A 13,446-nucleotide genomic window follows, 5' to 3' on the forward strand; every position below is an offset into this window, starting at 1 on the left:
ATCCCTTCTAGATTCCCTTCCTACTTTTGTAGCATGTCTGCTGATGGCTATAGACTATCTGCTAGGGCCAACTCTATCTCACTCTAAGTTCTCTAAGTCCATGACACATAACATCCCAGGCGCTATCTCTGCACATACTGTCAAGAATGTGTAGGGGATTTTGAAACAACACTTCAATGATCATCTAATACAAGAAAGTTTCATCTTTGTTCACACTGCTTCTTTTAGATAACTTCTATCAATTACATGCACAAAAGTTCCCAGGATATTGTTAAGTATTTTATTTTAAAAATGTTCATGGATATTATCTCATTCTATGATGTCTTTGTGACATATGACAATTTCCAATTAAGACATGGAGTCCATTTGTCCTCCCATTGAACCTGGCAGATTTATGGCAGCTTCACCTATAAGGACATGGAAGAAGAAATAAGTTACAATTTTCTCTTTGGGGGATGCTTGTACATCTTAGGAAATCAGTCACTATGTAGAGAGGAAGTCCTAAGTAGTTCACAAGTAGATACCACATGGAGAGGTCCTAAGAACTCCAGATTTCTGTCACCACCAAACATCAAATATGAAAGTGAAAAATCCTCTAATGATTTTACTCTGAGACTGGAAGTATTCCTTTAGAGAATTTTGCCTCAATGGAGAAGAACTTCTGCCTCAAATATGATCTTTACAGATTCTTGATCTGTAGAGATTGACATTAGATAGTATTTGTTTTATGCTATAAATTTGTGAGGCAAACAGTTGCATAGCAATAGATAACCAGAAAATATGTCATATTTTCTTTTCACCTGATTGTGTGCATTAGCACAATACATTCATATATAACAGTAACTATGCTTTAAAGTTTAACTGAAACCTTCCTATAGTTCCTAAAGTAATTATTTCTATTTCATAAACCAGCACCTTTGTATCCAGAGTCTTGCTTTGTTGGAGGAAGTACTCACATTCTCATGTAGTTACCAAAATTGTGGTACGACCATTCCTATTGCACATTTTGTTTTCCAGATTGATGTTTTTTAACCTGTTGGCACAAAGTCTCATTATAATTATTTATACTGTATCTTAGAGGATAGAATTCTATTCTCAAAAAGCATCCTACCCAAGCTCTTGTTTCAACTGTGTCTTCATACATAACTTGCAGCTTCTAGATGGTGTAATACATAAGGTGAACTATGGATATTATCACTATATTCTTGCTACCAAAACTGCTTTGCTCTAAGGTAAGATTATTGGTGTCATGTGATATTTTGCAAAATCCTGTCAATGTATCCAATTGTAAGTTTTCAAACAGAGGAAACATTTAAGGCTCTTTGAGCAAGAATTCATACACTTACATAGAATCTGTAAAAGAAAGTCATATCCTTTCTTAATGTAAGAGATTTATACAATGATCCTTTCACCAAGTGACCAGTGGTGTATCTGCCAGGTTGAATATTTGCATTCTCAATGCTACAATAGCCTTGATCATTTGTGAGATCATCAGGGTGCATACATTACTAAACTACTTTTGTCATATATACATCATTTATGATTTGATAATGCAGTTTTGTAGGTGTCTAATTGACATCAACTTGCTTGGTCATTCTGTTCAATTTGTTGTTTGTTGATCTTTCTCCATTGGAGATTCTCTAGAGTAGGTTAACATGTGATACAAACAAATTTATACTTCATGGTCACATTCACAGTTCCTGCCAGATCACTCACTCCCAAAAATTCTCTCCAATAACTTTTATTCTTTCTTTTACTGGGCCTGCCCAAACAGTGGTCACCTATAATTTCTCATTTATCATATATAGACTAGCCAGAAGTCACATGTTTTTCAGCACAGAGTGTACGAATAGATATACTCCTTGAAGTTGCTTATTGGTAAAATTATTCCTTGGCTCTGTATTCCAGAGCCAACCCTGTGCTGAACTTTATTGCAGTCACATATTACTTGTATCTTGTGCTTATATTTTAAATCAATCCATCCATGAACATGAACTGAGTGTTACCTTTTAAAATCTCCATCAGCTTATCATAAAGATACTGCCTTGGAATCACAGGTGTGAGCTGAATAAGAAAAAATGTTCAAAATTGAAAAAAGCTTATAGACTCCACTTCTTTCTTGTCTAACTGTGTAGCTCATCTATGGTTTATGTATATCAGTCATATGTTTTATTTGATATATACTGGTTAACTTTGCTAAATTTATGATACCATAGGTCAGACAGAAACCAGTTCTGATCACATGGTTACTTCATCACTCTAAATATTCCATTGTATTTGGATGCAAGTTCACACCAGAAACTGTTTTTCAAGTACTTTATAATTTCTTCTGTAATAAACATGGCCTTTTTCTAAAGGTTTTTGTTTGATTTATATTAGCATATACTGTACTTGGATTCATGAAATTGTTCTCTTCCAATATAAGACTATAGAGTTATCTCACATACATAAACAATCCACAGCCTGTACTTGCTATAGAGACTGTTCCTGCTAAAACCTGGTATCCTTATTTCTCATTCAGTAAATGTATTGGAGCAGTATTTCAAAGCATTATTTATGATGCTTATAAAAATCTCAAGACAGTTACAATGTATTATGCTATCCCCCTTAGCAGTAGTAGATACAGTGATAATGACACCCCACTTTTTTTTGAGAGAGATCTTTATTTCATGGTCAATTCCACTATATGACTAAAATCTTATTTGATATGTTGTACTTGAATCATTGCTGGGTTTATTTGTAACCAACTACAGTATACACTTTTCAAAAAATAAAATCTTAAATGTACTAGTCATCTATGAATCACTCTTCCTTTTTTTGTGGCACTAACAAATAGAAAAATAAAAATTTTAATTGTGCAAATCTCTTTAGCTAATTTGTGACTGTTGCTTTATTTTGTTTTTTAGTATTTCTTCCCACTAGATCATTTACACAACATTCAGCTCCAGGACTGCCTTTCTTTTTTAAATTATTATTGTTGTACTGTGGTTACAATGTGACATGTACGAAAGTTCTTACAACTTATCATAGTCAAATCATCCCCTCCAAAACTCTCCTTTTATCTCCCCTGCCCCCATTTCTGGAATAGCTTCCACAGGTTTCATTTTCCTATTTACATATATGTGAACATACTATTTCTGTCATATTCACCTTCCTACACCCTTTCTCCACATCATCCTCCCTCCTACTAATACCAACCCCTTATACAAGACCTGCCCTTCTTTTCTGTTTTCCATTTTTATAAAAGAAAAATGACATTTTGTTTGTTTAAGATAGTGATAGAGGGTATTTCCTTGACATTTCCATGTATGTATGTATTGTAACTTGAATTGGTTCATCCCCTCTATTTTTCTCCTTTCTTCCTTTGTCCCCTCCTTCTGGTGATTTCAACAGGTTTAAAACTTCTAAATTCATTCTTGTACAGGAAGTATATCAACCATATGCTAATCTCTTCAATTCTGCAAACAGAAATGTTGATGTTGGCTAAAGAGATGTCACAATGTATACTTGTATTTTTCATATTGTGCTGTGGAGACATAATTTTGCCTTTAGAGAAATAAAACAAAATTCATTATTAAGAGTTAACATTGGAGTCAAGTATTGTGGTCGAGGACTGCAATCACTGGAGTTGGGAAACTGAGAGAAGAGAATTGTAAGTTCATGGCCAGCCTAGGCAGCATAAGAATATGCTGTCTCAAACAAACAAATAATACAATGCAATATAATTAAATGTTCCACCAAAAAATAACCCCCAAAAGATCACCTTATATGTAAATTTTATAATTTCTGATGTGTTCAAAGTTACCCATTCTAAAGTATATACTATGAAATAAAAAACAGCCAGGTGCCAGTGACTCATGTTTGTAATTCTAGCTACTCAGGAGGCAGAGATCAGGAGGATTGCAGTTCAAAGCCTCACCTGGCAAATAGTTTGTGAGACCATATCTCAAAAACCCGTTACAAAAAAGGGCTGGTGGAGTGGATCAAGTTGTAGGCCCTGAGTTCGAACAGTAGCACCTCAAAAAAAAAAACCAAAAGAAACATGATAATAACAGGACACATGTAAGATTGAATTCATGTTTATGTCTTCTATTCATATAGAGGAATCATTTGGGGTTTCTCTTTTTTGTGGTTAACACTGAGGGTAAAATAATCACTTGTCAGAATGTTCTTACAATATGATATTATATATGTATGTGAACCTAGAATCCTATGCTTCTTTGGGTATTAAAAACATAGTGGTGGTAATATTTCCCTTACAAGTTCTATGTGTTAATTTTCTTGTTGGGGAAAAGGCACATCAATGCGATGATAGACTCTTACAATATACTTTTGGTTGTTTTAGTTTAGTTAGAAAAAGAAGTAAAATTCACTTGACTTGATCAAGTGTTCTCTGAGGCCCATAATCATGATTTGGAGTGACTCAGGAGATCATCTGGCCATGAAATAAAAGACGGTGAGAAATATTATCAATTAAAAAACAGTTTTCAATTACTTTAAAATATTAATGAAATATTCCCAAAGAAATATGGTAATCAGAAAAATGCAAACTACTGATTACATTTCAATTAGCAGTGAATTTGCAACATATGGAGCAATTAAATCTTTATAGATCAATGAAAACTTAATGAAGGTGATTTCCAAAGTCAGTGTTGAGATCACTCAGGAAGTTAGAGAATCATGAAGGTCTTATCAGTTATAGCAACTTTGTAAATCATTAAATATTGATTCATTTTTAAGTTATAATTTAATTTTTCTATCATTTTACAAATCATTTTACTTAGAAAATTTAGAGATTAAAAAAGAACAGATTAAATTTCTGAAAAAATTCATAGTCAAGGAAATCTTTCAGAACCATAATATTTTTCTTTTAATTTAAGTAATCTCTAAAACAAAGCCAGCATCATTTACAATCTAAGAGGAAAAATCAAATAGAAAAAAATGAACAACTTTACTGTTATTTTGTTCCTGGTAGAAGCATTTGGCAGTCTTTTAAAAACTGTCATCCTTTAAAACAGTGGCCTTATTGTGTTTCATTTTATAGGTTTGCTTTTCAGTTTCCAAAGAAGCCAGATATAAGATATATATTGAAACTAAACATAACAACTGAAGGCATTATAAATATAACCAGTTTTGTTAAATGATTTCTTCAAATAAATGTTCCTATTAACTTAATTTTAGAAACCTCATAAACTGGAAACATTATATTGAACTTTTAATATTAATGTTATATTTAAAATAAAAAAATGAATATTGTTTCCTCTTAGAGTTAATATTGCTGTAATATAAAGATACTTGATCAATAATTTTAATTAAAACAGAGAGTAGCTAACATCATTTTTAAGTATATAGAGATGATCTCTTAATGAAATAAACCTCTAACTGTGTGAAAGTTCATTAACTTCTCAGAAAGCTAGGTAAAATTAGGTAATTTATTAATGTCCTTTAGATTCTCATACATAAAGTTTCATTTTAAATTTTATTCATGAATTTAAAATTTTATAACATTCTGACCTACACACACAATATCCATTTACATCGTCATGCATCTCATAATTTGGAATACTAATATTAAAGAAGATTCAAACCATTTAATGCAATCATACAATGTAAATATTTCCAATGAATCATCTTAAAGGGGACAATAATTAATAAAAATATCTCAGAGCAATGTTACTTATGATTCAAACTTTTGTACTTATTAAATAACATTTTGTTTTTAACATATTATTTGATTAAGTAGGAAAAAGATAGGAATGACTTTAAAATATTGCACACTACTGATATTGAATGATAATGCATTTGAAAAATTGTGTCATATTTGACAAAAGTAATGTGTATCGTTTGGTGTTTGTGCAGAACTCCTTCCTGACAGCAGTCTCTTGGGTAACACATGCTCATTTAATTGATGTTTTATGCAGTTTAAATGACTTAGAGATTTTACTATTTTTATACTATATTGGCAACCTAATTCATAAGCCTATGAAAAATAATGGAATATGTCAAGTCAAAATATTGCATGGCATGTAAGAATTTTTCAATGAAGAAAGACACATGACATATCCTACAACAAACTTTGACACAGATGCACTTCTTAGAAAATCAAAGACTTCAAGAATGTTATTACTTTTGGGTAATTGCTGAGCTGAGAACAAAATAATGATAGCTGATATTTTTTAAAGAAAGCATGCACTTACTTCTCAGACATTCTTTGACAGTGTTTCAAAGAAGGAATTGGAATTGACTCACATAAATAAATACCTTCAGAGATATAGGCAAATTTAGAAAACTGAAGCTCTTGGTTTAAGCAATTCTTCACTAAATTTCTTTTTCTTAATGGTATCATTTTTACATTTACTCACATATGTATTCATTGTTTGTGTAACATCCCCCTCCCAACCCCCTGCTTCCCTGTAGAACCTGTTCTGTCCTCTTGTTTTCTGATTTTGTTGAAAAGAAAACATAAGAGATAATAAGAAAGACACAGCATTTTGACTAGTTTGAGAAAAAGATATAGAGAGAGTCCTAGAATTGCTTCCATTTACTAGTATATTGCAACCCACATTGGTTCAGCTCTACCATCCTCTTCACTACTTCCTAGTCCCCTTCCCTAGTGACCTCTGCCAGTTTAAGATTACTATGCTTGTTCCTCTACAGTGAGCACACCACCCACATTCAAGTTTTAGGTTCCTTCCCTTTCCTTTTTCCTCCCGTGTGCATTCTCTGCTTAGTGTGTGACCCATGTCCAAAGATATTTGTTTTAGGTATATAATCTGCAAATGAGGAAGAAGATGAGATTTTTGGCCTTCTGAGCCTGACTAGCTTCACTTATGATGATGTTCTCCAGTTTCATCCATTTACTTGTGAATGACAAAATTTCATCCTTCTTTGTGGCTGAGTAAAATTCCATTTCCACAGTAAATTTCTAAAGTTGTAGAAGACAATTTCATCTTTAATTCTTTAGAGATGGGGCATATCATTATGAAATGTGATAAGTGGTCCTAAAATATCTTGAAATTTTTTTCAAAAATTTATAGAATCAACAATAATATGGACAGAAACTTTACATCAGTCAAGGACATTTGCTTTTATCTACACCTCAGTTCTGAATCTAAAAGTGACAGGATCCATAACAAGAGGCTAAGCCATCCTTCTTTCAGGTATAAGTACAATTATATATCTGCTGCATTTCAGAACATGTTAATAAATATAAGTACATTTTTTTTACCAGAAAGCTAGTCCAAAACTATATTTGGAAAGAAAACTTTCTATGCATTTTAAGATTATATCATTACTTAATAAATATTTTATTGTTTATTTCATTTTTATCTTCCCAAGAAAAATTTCAAAAAGCTCTGGCATTTTATAGTATTCTATTCTCTTTTGTTCAGTCTGCTCAATGCAATGTTCAATTTAGAAAATAAGAAAACTGCAAGCCTCACTTGATTTCCTTTCTTACTTTAACATTTTATTTCATTGTTGTCTAGGTTACCAAAAAAATCAAGTCTATCACAATTAAGTATTCAGAATCAGGTAGATCACATCTGTGGAAGAAAATATCATTAGAAAAATTGAATTTCTTTATGGCTTCCATCATTTTGTGAAACTTGACTAGATACTTTAAAACGTTATGTCCTATAATAGACTGTCATCTACTAGAAATTGTACTCTCTTTGCTGGTCCCCTCTAGTATTTGATCTTCATCTGATGATCTCCTTCGTCTGTCAACTTTAAATTAATAAAAATTTGTACTGTGTAACTTCTTTGTAGATGAAACAATAACCTATGTTTTATTCAAATTGACATGTACAATTCAAAGCAAAAAATGTGCTTAACAAAGAAAAACTACAATGAAGATTTTACTCAACATTACTGCAATTAGACAGATAGATTGAACTCAATTCCCAAAAGTCAAAGACACATAGGGATTTTCAAGTGCTTGGAGAAACCTGTGAAAATTTACTAGAGAATATTAAGAGACAGGTTGGTCAATGGGATAAATCTAGAAAAATTGAAGGTCTTCACTTTGCAAATATTTGTGATTAGATCATCTGTTCTGGCTAATTGCCATCTATAGAAGGTAGCTTCCTTCCCTTCCAAGGAGACTGGGGGATTTCTCCCTCAATGTGTACATTTAAAAGAATTGGTTTCCAGGTTCATCAGAAAGACATTTTCTGGGTTACACAGTGGTCAAGAGAGTGGAAAAAGCTTTATATACATTTGAAAAGGATGCATAAAGGATTTGAAGAGTTGGTACAAGTGAGAGGGGAGAGTACGTGTTATAAATGGTGAAGGAGGGTGAACATGGTGCAAATACTGTGTACACATGCATAGAAATAGAAAAATTATATCTGTTGAAACTATTCCAGGAATGGGAGGGAGGGAAGTATGAATGAGATTAGTGCACAGGTGAATTCCAGTATGACATATTTGCTACATTGCAATAACTTTTGCAAAAGCCATAATGTACCCTCATCCAACACAACAACAAAAATATTTTTTCCAAAAAAAGTATTTATAATGAAAACATTTTTGGATGCTCTAAATACATGGAGATTAAAGACTCAGTTAGAAAAAAATGGAAGAGAGAGAGATAAAGATAGAGGATAGCTGATCCCAGACCTCTGATCTCTCACGAGTCTGAAAGAAAACTTCAGATTCATGGTAGTAAGTTTGGGAAACCTGGCTTATTCACCAAGTAAGATATTGCCAATACATAGGCAAAATAATGTACAGTGACTAATCTTTAAATTAGCTCTTTATACCACAAAGCAGCCATAGGAGTCCAGGTGCTGCAGTAGACAGCTACAATACTGTTCTGTTGAAGAGCAGTTTCTCCTTTTTTTTTCCCTCTTTCAAAAAAGCAAAACTCATTGCAGAGAACTGCAGAAGGAGTTCTGAAAGTGCTGGATTGTCCTGGATCCACCAAAATTCATGGATATGGGACCCCTAACTGCTACCTACCTGAAACAACAACCCTTTCAGATAAGTGTGCCATACCATCTGCTCTGGATGAAACCACCTAGTTCAACACAGAGTGCAGGCAGTTTGCACACTTCATGGACAAAATTGCTGGCCTAATAAGCAGAGGGAAATTTCAGCTCTGCCTAGTAAAGGAAGGGTGACCCATCAATGATTTTCTTTATAATGTGCTTGGCTGATCCAGCCTATAGGAAGAGAGGAGTGACTCAACTGCAGCCTGGAGAAAATAAAGGCACATTCATCCACCTTGGAGTGAACTGAAACTAACAGCCGTCCCAAAGAGGAGTGCTACACCAAACAGCTCAACTCCAGCTCCCAGAATTGCTCTGAAGAGTGGAGGTAATGGCCACTTCTCACACATCAGCTCCTCATGGTATAACTTCAGAGAACCTACTTACTCAAAGAAACTGACACTTACTGCCCCACTCACCCCCTCCAGAAGAGCCTGGGCTTAAACACTTTGAGTGGAACCCTACCAAACCTATCCAGTATAGAGGGGTACCATCCATTGCTACACAGAATAGCATATCAAACCTCAGGGACAGTTCCTGGATTAGAAGATGGAAATTGGAGGGAAGTGTCCAGAGCACTCACTGAACTCAGAGTAAATGCACTCCTCTCCATAACAAGGAAGAAGTTTTTTGTTACTTATCTCCTATTTCTATCCTGCTGGAATTTTAATTTGCTTGCCCTTTCCTTCTTCTACTTTCTTTCTTCTCCCCCAGTTTTAAAAACTTTTTCTTCATTCCCTTTACTTACCTTCCTTTCCTCCTCCCTCCTTTCCCCACATGGTCCCTAAATCCTTCACACTATCAACTCACCAAGTAGTCTGTTATACCAATCTTACTCATCACTTTCTTCCTTCCTATCCTTATGCAATCATTAACAATAGCACCTATCTGCAAACTACTGAACTGCACAATTTAGAGCCTTATTATTCTGTAGCTTCCACACATCATACCTCTTCTCTCTCTTGTCCCATTTCCTGCTTCCCATTTTCTCTTTTATCACCATCATTTAAAATACTTATTTGTTATCTCAATGCAAACAACTGTTATCTTCCAAATACTCACTGATTTTAGTAATATTGCAAAGTTTTTTTGTATATTATTCAAATAACTGGTTCAGCATTGAATCAGTGAATTGATTATTACTAAGATATACGTTCAGGTCAGTAAATAGAAATGTTTAGCTAACAACTAAGTTAACCAATGCATAAAAATTAAGCCAAAGAAAAGATAACAGGTGATTAAAACCCCCATTGAAGTAATCAACAACAAATAAGCAAATTTCAGAATAGAATTAAGAGGAATAAAAAAAAGGGGAATACAACTCCTCAAAAGATTAAAAATCACACAATATAGAATTTGGTGGATAGTGAAGGGGATGAAACCTAAGTTTCTGAAGTCAGAAGAATGATAATAAGAATGCCTAATGATCATAAAGAGGATCTTAAAGAGGAAACACAAAACAACTAAATGAATCCCAAGAGATCATGGATTAAAAACAGGAAAAGACATACAAAAAATTTGTAAGCTTGAAGAGGATTTCAACAAACACTGAAAAGAAATGAAGGAAATTATAAAATAAGAGATGAATGAAATAAAGAAGGCAGAAGAAGGTATAAGCAAGGAGCTTAAAAAATATACGGAGTCTTAAAAAAAAAAAAAACCATCCAGAAACCCTGGAAATGAAAGTTTTCTTAAGTCAAAATAAAAAATACAGTTGAAAGCCATACATATGCACTGGCACAAGTGGAAGACAGAACTTCAAGGTGCTAAACAAAATATATCTGAAAGATGAACAAAAGAATATATAGAGAAAAGAGTGAGGAGTTGTGGAAAGAATATGCAAGAACTGTGGACTCATAGGCATCAAAATAGTGCAAATGAAAGACATAGGAAGTATATTGAACAAAGTAATAGCAGAAAAGTTTCCAAATCTTGAGAAAGAGCTGCCCATCCATGCACAGAAATCCTCCAGGACACCAAACATGTGGGACCAAAATAGAACCTCTCCACAGCATATTATAGAGTGAAAACTATTAGCACAGAGAACTAGGGACGAATATTGAAGGCTATGAGAGAAAAGTCAGGTAACATATAAAGGCAAGCCCATGAATATAACAGCAAATTTCTCAAAAGAAGTTAAAAGCAAGAAGGGCATGGAGTGAGGTTATTTTGATAACTGAAAGAAAACAATTTCAATCCTAGGGCACTCTACCAAGGAAAAATATTCTTCAAAATTGAAGGAAGGATAAGAATCTTCTCTTATAAACAGAAACTAAAGCAATACATGGTCACGAAACCAGTACTACAGAAGATTCTGAAAGGAATCCTACACAGAAGATGAAAACAAATATAGCCATGAAAGGGTGGGAATTATTCAACCTCAAGAGAAGAGCAGACAAATAATCAGAGAATAGCATAGAATTATTTTTACACACAGAAACTTTACACAGCACAAAACAAATGGTAGGAAATATCACCTACCACTCAATACTAATGCTGAATGTTAATGGCCTTAACTCCTCCATCAAAGACACTTATTGGAAAAATGGATTGAAAGAAAGACTTAACAATTTGTTGTTTATAAGAAGCACACCTTATAGGCAGAAACAAACACTGGCTTAGGGTGAAATGGTGGAAAAAGTTTTACCAAGTTAATGGTCCCCAAAACCAAACAGGAGTAGCTATATTTATATTAGATAAAGTACACTTCAAATTTAAATTAGTCAGAAGAGATAAAGAAGGTCACTTCATACTATTAAAAGGAGAATTACATCAAGAAGAAATAACAATTGTTAACTCATATGTGCCCAATGTCTGTGCACCCAACTTCATTAAACATACACTACTGGAGTTAAAACACTGATAGATCACAACACACTGATAGTGGGAAACTTCAAAACTCCTCCGTCACCAACAGATTGGTGATTCAGACTAAAATTCAACAAAGAAACTTAGAATTGAATGAAAACATGAATCAAATGGACCTGACAGACATCTACAGAATATTCCATCCTGCAACAACACAATATACATTCTTCAAAATGGATCCATAACAGACAAGAGGAAGATAAAACAGATTATGTCTAGGTGTTGGTAACACTGCCAGGGGAAAGGATATAAGCAAAGGGAGCAGGAGTGTTAATGCTATGGAAATATTATATACTCATACAGCAATTGGGGGGACAAAGGGAAAAAGGAGAATGATGGAGAGGGTGAATTCAGCTATGATATATTGTGAGAACTTTTGTAAATATTGCAATGTAGTCCCAGGATACTAATAATGTGATAATAAAAAAGAAAGAAATAGAAGAATAATATAGGAAGAATAATCTTTTTGTCATTGGGGGATTGATGTGTGTCTACCAAAAGACCTTAATTTGCACTTCCCCATACAGACTCTCAGCTGATCCTTGACTTCATTTGTGGAAAAGAAGTTTAGGCTGAGTTACGAAGCTACATGAAGTAAAAAATGAATGGAGTGTTTTTTTTTTAAACAATCAAAACAGAAGTCAAAGACACACTTCATAGACAGATTGTGATCATAGTAAAGAAACACAAGCAGTAGTTTTAACACCAACAGTAAATCCAGAAAATAAAGTAGGACAGGAGGTTTAGCTTAAGCATTTCTTTAGATAAGTGAAGAAGTCCTTTTACCATGTCTTTCTCAAGATAAGTATTTTTCTTCAAGGTGTGCTTTCATGGTTCTCAGGATCTATTCATCAGCTGGGAAAGATCAGAGGAATTGTCTATTATATTTCTGCTCAGTGGGGGTATTAACAACTAAAAATAAAATGTGCATGTGCTGCTGGTTCAATTATATATTGATGTGGTATTTGTTCTTAGCTATGGCTCTTGCTACCATACTTCATGGTCCCTAATTCATCCTGCCTCACATTCATATGTAATTGTCAATATGTTCCACCTGATATATGAGCTCTTCATTAACCAATCAAATTATCTATAGAAAAAAATTTAGTGAGCATGGATTCTTAACTCACTTCTGAATGCCATATTATTTGAAACATTTTTTGATTTTTATATTGTAACACATTTGAGGACTTATATACTATGTATTTATCATTTCTAATATGAGCATTACTATGATAAATTATTTCATTTTGCCAAACACAAAGCAGAGGACTTTCCATCAATTTTTTGCTGACTTACATGTATCCTTATCATGTCTTCTTCTTTGTACTTGGATATTAAGAATTGTTTTGTTTCCAGTACTTATGTGTTTGTCTGAAAACCTCAGTTACAGGTAAAGTCTGTGAGACTGGGACAAAAAGCATTTGTATAATCTAAGGTTGCAAGTATGTATAAATCATAAATTTGTACTCTTACTCTTTCTATACTGGATTAGTTAATATTCCTGTTGGGTATCAACATACCTAATTCAACATACATGCTGTATTCATGGATTTTCTCTTGTTTAAAAAACAATATTAACCAA

The sequence above is a fragment of the Castor canadensis genome, chromosome 6, assembly GCF_047511655.1.
Source record: "Castor canadensis chromosome 6, mCasCan1.hap1v2, whole genome shotgun sequence".
NCBI classification, from domain to species: domain Eukaryota; kingdom Metazoa; phylum Chordata; class Mammalia; order Rodentia; family Castoridae; genus Castor; species Castor canadensis.